General features: G+C 42.0%; 1 pseudogene; it reads right to left on the reverse strand.

Annotated features, from left to right (window-relative positions):
- Nucleotides 1-3,815: 3,815 nt before the first annotated feature.
- LOC100442403 (adenylate kinase 4, mitochondrial-like) lies at nucleotides 3,816-4,446 on the reverse strand (annotated as a pseudogene).
- Between the last annotated feature and the right edge of the window lie 1,736 nt (nucleotides 4,447-6,182).

A 6,182-nucleotide genomic window follows, 5' to 3' on the forward strand; every position in this document is an offset into this window, starting at 1 on the left:
TTTTGTATTTTTAGTAGAGACGGGGTTTCACTATATTGGCCAGGATGGTCTTGAACTCCTGACCTCGTGATCCATCCACCTCAGCCTCCCAAAGTGCTGGGATTACAGGCGTAAGCCACTGCATTAGGCCTAGTTCAGAGATTCTTTTATTGGCTTGATCAAGGCTGCTGTTGAAGCTCTCTATTATTTCTTCAATTATTAGAAATCATTAGCTGCAGTATTTCTCTTGGCTTTTTCAATGATTTTTATCTCTTTGTTGAATTTATCATTTGTATCATAAATTGTTTTCTGATTTTGTTGAATTGCCTGTCTGTATTTCCTTGTATCTCATTGAGTTTTCTTAAGATCACTATTTTGAATTTTTTTCCAGCAGGTTGTTTATTTCACTTTCATTGGGTCTATAACCAGATAGTTATTATATTTTTTGGTGGTATCAGATTTTTCTTGCTTTTTAATGTTGTGTGTGTGTGTGCTCCTATGTTGATGTCTGTGCATCTGGTGGAAAAATCACCTCTTCCAAAACTTCTAGAGTGGATTTTGTAGAGAAAAACTTTCATCTGCAGTTGGGTTTTGGTGTGCCAGTTTGGAAGGATGTAGTGATTCTATTTTCAGACAGGTACAGTGCAGTCAAGAACACTGTATCCAGCAAAGCTGCCCTTCAATAGCTTCTGCAGCTGTTCAAAGTCAACAATAACTGTGAGCACCTCAGTAGCATAAGCTGTAGAAGTTTGTGGGATGGCAGTGGCAGTGTAGGTTGTTAATAGCTCCTCAGTGTCAAGGGCTTTTGAAGTCCTTGTTTTCCCTACAATGAAGAGACTTAGAGGAGGGAATCCTTCTTGATATCAAGTGTGACATAGCTTACTATTAATAGCAGCTGCAGTGGCATTGGATTCCAGGTGCAGGTGCTTGAGGCAGCTGTGGGGCCAGGATCTTAGGTTCAGAGTCTCACAAACCTATTGTGATACCTGGGTCTTGGGGTGCAGGTTCATTCTCTCTAGCAGGGTTGGAAGACCAGGTAGCCTACAGGACCAGAATCATGACTCTGAGGCACAACCTAGCACTGTTCATGGAACTGGATTGTAGCTACAATTCCTATCTTTTGGGGGCAGGGCACAGCACTGGCCCACCTCCAGGGAAGAAGGGGTGCTGTGGATGATTGGGCCTTTGGAGCAGGGTATGGCTGCAATTTGGGTGTCTGACCCAATAAGGCTCAGTGTGTCAACTTGGGTCCCAGGGGATGAGGCACCATATAGTGACTCTAGACTCTGGAATGGTGGGGCTCAGCAGTATCCTGACTCTATAAGGCTACATGCAGTGGCAGCAGGTACCCTAAAATGGGGGAGCACAGCTATCATTTGGGCCCTGGGGTATAGGGAAGAAATAGCACAGCAATGATTCTTCTTCCCAAGGAGAACAGTGTTTCAGCAGCTCAGACACTAGAGAACTAATTATGCTCCAGGGAAGCAGGGTCCTAGAGTTTGGGCAAGGTTTCTGAGTTCACCCACTGCTCTGTTTCCCTGGGATGTGGTGTGTGCTATGTCAGCTCAGCCCTGAGATGTGCAGCTGCTAACAGCTTGGCAAGGCACCACTTCCCCAGGGGGCGATGTGCTGTTTCAGATCAGGCCCAGGTGGTGTGACTGTTTTGGGCAGCCCAAGCACCACTTCCCTGAGATGCGTGGCACTGCTTTAGCTTAGATACTGGAGTGTGTGACTGCTGTGGGTGGCCAAGACACTGTTTCTTGGGATGCAAGGAGCTGCAACAACTTAGGCACTGGGTAGGTGGGGCTCCTTTGAGTGGCCAAGGTACTGCTTTCCCAGGAGAAAGAGTTCCGCTTTGGCTACAGCTCAAGGAGGAGGAAGGAGCAGATGGAGCAGCTCCACATCTGCTTGGTCTCACAGGAAAAGTGTAACAGCTGCTCACAGCTTGACATGGGGATGTCAGGCCACTGGCCTAGGGTGGTTCGGTGGTAGCTTAGTCTCAGGGGTGAGAAGAAGCCATGGCTATTTGTCTTTGGAGAAAGACACACTTCTGTAGTAGTTCCAGTTCCAAGATGGCACAGCACAGGAACCACTGGCCACAGGGGGCAGGGACAGTGTTAGCTCCTTCTCTGGAGACAGCATAGGTATATAGACCCCAGGAAGCTCCCTCAGCTGGACTTAGTACCGGTGAGGACTGTAGGGGACCAAGGTCTGTAGGTGTCCAAGGTGTTGATGGGTGTTCCTGGGATCGTCTTCATCTCTAACTGATGAAGATGAGTCAAGTCCTGGTGAAATACTATGAAGTATTTGTCTGTAACCATTGTGTTATGTTTAGTCCTCTTCACTGTCAAACTCTCCCTTTTCCCTCAGCTTCCTTAACTCTTCCTCATTTTCTAAGGCTCTCTCTCAATTCAAAGATCTGAGATCATCATTTACATTTTAAAACTCATTTATATTAGCATATTAATTCTCCTAGGTTTAATCCCTTTTTATATTTCAGCGAATGATTTGTTAATATTACATTACAAAGAGTGACAAAATATTTGTATCTAATTCTAGACATTGAGAATTAGATTCTAGAATGAATCGTTGGAATAGAAGAAAAATAAAGATTTTGTTTTCTCATAATTGTAAAACTGTCGTCTTAGTCTAGGCACAGCTAGTGCAACATTTTCTTCAACCCCACAGGCTCCATTCCCTTTACTACTTGTAATACACTTGGGTCACTCACAGGAGAAAGACACTGTCAACATCAGTAGTTAGCAACATTTTCAAAATGCATTTTGTTATCTTAAAAGTTATGCTGTTATTTCAGTTATCTCATACAGTCTTATTTACTTCTGTACACAAGATATGAGCTCTCAACATTCACGTAGGTGAATATTTCCCATGTTTTTTGAGGATTCCCAAAAGACTTCAGGAAGTTCCCAAAATAATTTCAAGTGTTTAATTTTTTCACAATAAAAGAAAGGAGCAGTGTCAGTCTGTGAGAGTCAGACCAGCAGTTTACGTAAGACCCTCTTCATAGCGCAGTTTCTGGTGCATGAAGAGATTCAATTAGCCTTCTTGCTCTCAGTTCTTAGAAGAATTTGAGAGGAATAAGAGCAATAACTACCTGTATTATTTCATAGCCTAAGAACAGAGAAAATAGATGTCAAAAAAATAGATGTTAAAAAAACAGAAGCCAATTCCTTTCATCCTAGGATGTCTGAAAAGGAGAGATTCTATGGAGCGTGGATGCAGAAAAGAAGGAGTTATGCCTATGAGAAAAAATAAACTCTGGACACAATCACTCAAGGCCAGAGAAACAACCACTAAGAGCAATTAGCATCAATTTCATTGTCACCAGGAAGGCACATACCTGAGAACCTGGGACAAAGCCTGGGATAGAGCCTTTAGCATTCTTAGGCTTACTGGTGCTGTGGTTCAACAGTCTTTGAGGGGATGGAGAGAACCAGAGACCACCACCATCATGTGTAAAAAGGATACTATAGCAACAACAAGGCTGCAAAAATCAGCTAGAGTTTAGGTTGTACACCATTTGAAATCCACCGTGTACCTATTTGAATCCACTTGCTTTCTTGTGAAGGGCTTGAGAAGTGCAGAGACACCTTAAACATGTGAAGGTGACTCTTTTGAAAGGCAGAAGAGGAACTCTTCATGAACTCTTTCCACTCATTAGTTTTCCTATCACTTCACCATTAAAACTAGAAAAGAAGCTGCAGGCTATCTCTGCTAGCTTCTTATTTGGACACAATACCGATACTACAGACACAATTGAATGAATGACTAAATCTTCCTGATTCTTCCACTGCACAGGGTCAATATGTGTCCGACTAAATAGCTGTGACCTTGTTCAAAAAAAGCATGTAAACACAGGGCTTGATTTTGTTAGTCTCTATCCCAGGAAATTGGTGGATCACTCCTTGGCTTTTGTATAATTCAGTGACTGGCTTTGCCACATCCTTGTACTGTCTGTCTTAGCCTTGCAGCAACTGCTTTGGTTTATCATCCTCACGCTGGACTAATGGCTCACCAGCGATGTCATCAATTCCACATACACGAGGTGGATTAAATTCCAGGTTATATACCCTTCTGCTAGGAGAGGATCTTTAAGTGTTTCAAATGGAATGTTTAACCTGATCACTAGATTCACTTCACAGATTTTGTCCAAGACATTAGCTTGCCCTAATGTCCTAGGAAAGCCATCTAGGAGGCAGTGCTGCCACATCTGTTCTCCAACTCCAACATCATTAGGCATGTGATCACAGGTCTGGAACCAAAAGTCCTTTCTCTATGTACTGCTTGGCCATGTCACCAACTCCGGTGTTGGCCTTGATGTTCTCCCACAAGCAGTGGCTACTAGAGAAATGTCGGAGGCCTAAGTTCTGGACAGTCCTCTTGCACAAGGTGCCCTTGCCCTAGGCAAGCAGCCAGAGGATGACTGCACAGGAGTCTGGAAGCCATTGCCTTTGCTAGGAGGGGGTGGCCAAATGAACAGCCCAGATAGCAGTCCCAGAGGGAGCCCCGGAGAGTTTTGTTTCTTGGCTTCTACCTCTGGCACCTTCTGCTCACACTGGGACTTGCCAGCCATCTGCCCTTTGGCTGGAGGCAGAACTCCAGGAGGCCACTAACAGACCCTGCAGGGTGACCTTTTATTTTCAATTCTTAAAGACATTTCAGAAAATTAGGGCAGGCATGGTAGGTAATTTTGTAAGAGTAGGCATGCCTTTTTCTTAGGCATAAAATCACACTGTAGGAGCACCTGATACTCCAAGGATTCAAACCAAATCCTCTTTCTCCTCACAATAATGTAAGCAACAAGGTAAAATTAAATAGGCAGAGATTAATTTACTCTTGAACGAGAAGAATAAAAGAGTCTCTTGCCTGATCCAGGCATATGTATACACACACACACACACACACAGACACACACACGTATATGTTTCTATTGCTGAGTGCCTTTAAAACCTTAGTTATCTCCAACCCTCCTATTCTCAGAACTAGTAGTACACAGGAGAAGGCAAGAACTGAGGACAAATGTCCCAAAATCCCAAAGAGAGTGTGACCAAAGAGACTGACAAGATAGAAATGCAGAAATAAATTCAGGGGAGCCTAAACTAAGAAGAAGGTGGGGTAAGTGTCAAAAGCTTGTGAATCCTAGCTACTGGAGTGCAGGCTGTTTGGCATTTAAAATAGATGTTTGTGATGGATAATGATAAATATGGGATATTAGAAAAACATTATTGATGTTTATTTCAGATATTGGAAATTAGTAAAATTAAACGAGCAAGACTGTTAATAAGGTTAAGCATATAAAGGAATTCTAATTACCTTTAGGGTTAGTCTATTTACCCTAACCTTAACCCTAACTGTTTTTGCGAGTTGCTTACAAAATCAGAAAATCATTTATGTGAGCTGCTTACAGTTTTAGAAATAATGGTATATGGCTATGCAGCATAATAATGCTTCCATGTATCAAGTTAACCTGTGTTTTTTTGTGTGTGATTTCAACAGGAAATCCTATTTGTGCATGCTCTATGTAATTTATTATTCATGTAACATGGCTCTTTACTCACCAAATGAAGAAGCATAGCAGAAATTCCTCAGAACTTATTTAAACACAGAAGTAATATATCTGTAATGCTGGTCATTGTTCTGAACATTATATAAGTATTAGCTGATTTAGTCCTTACAACAACAATCTTCTGTTGTACTGTTAAGCCCATTTTATACCTAAGAAAATGAGGCATAAAGAGGTTAAATTACATAGACAAAGCAAAACAGGGAGTTAATGGTGGTGAAAAGAGTATTTGAACCCAGGCAGCTTGTCTCTGGTATCTTTGCACTGCTGTAAGGTTGAAGTGTCTCTGGGTTGAACCAAGTATCTGGTTCCTTTGTCCTCAATGAGGTAGAATCAGCACTTGGAGGTAGGAAATGGGTTGCTCTAGAACTGAACATCAGGGTGGCTCAACAGAAAGAAAGGAGACAAAAGTAATGTAATAAAAGCCAATAGATTTCAAAACAATCAAAGTATTCTAGAATCAATTTTTGTACATTTCTCTTCTGTAGAAAGAGTTAATTACTACTGGGAAATTTTGGGTGTTATTTAATATTTACAAAGCTGTTTCCAAGAGAAAAGGCTTGAAATCCCATTAGGTAAGTCAATCCAAGTTATTCTTTAGCTGCCTTTAGTCCAAAAA

This window comes from Pongo abelii, chromosome 5, assembly GCF_028885655.2.
Source record: "Pongo abelii isolate AG06213 chromosome 5, NHGRI_mPonAbe1-v2.0_pri, whole genome shotgun sequence".
Classification (NCBI taxonomy): domain Eukaryota; kingdom Metazoa; phylum Chordata; class Mammalia; order Primates; family Hominidae; genus Pongo; species Pongo abelii.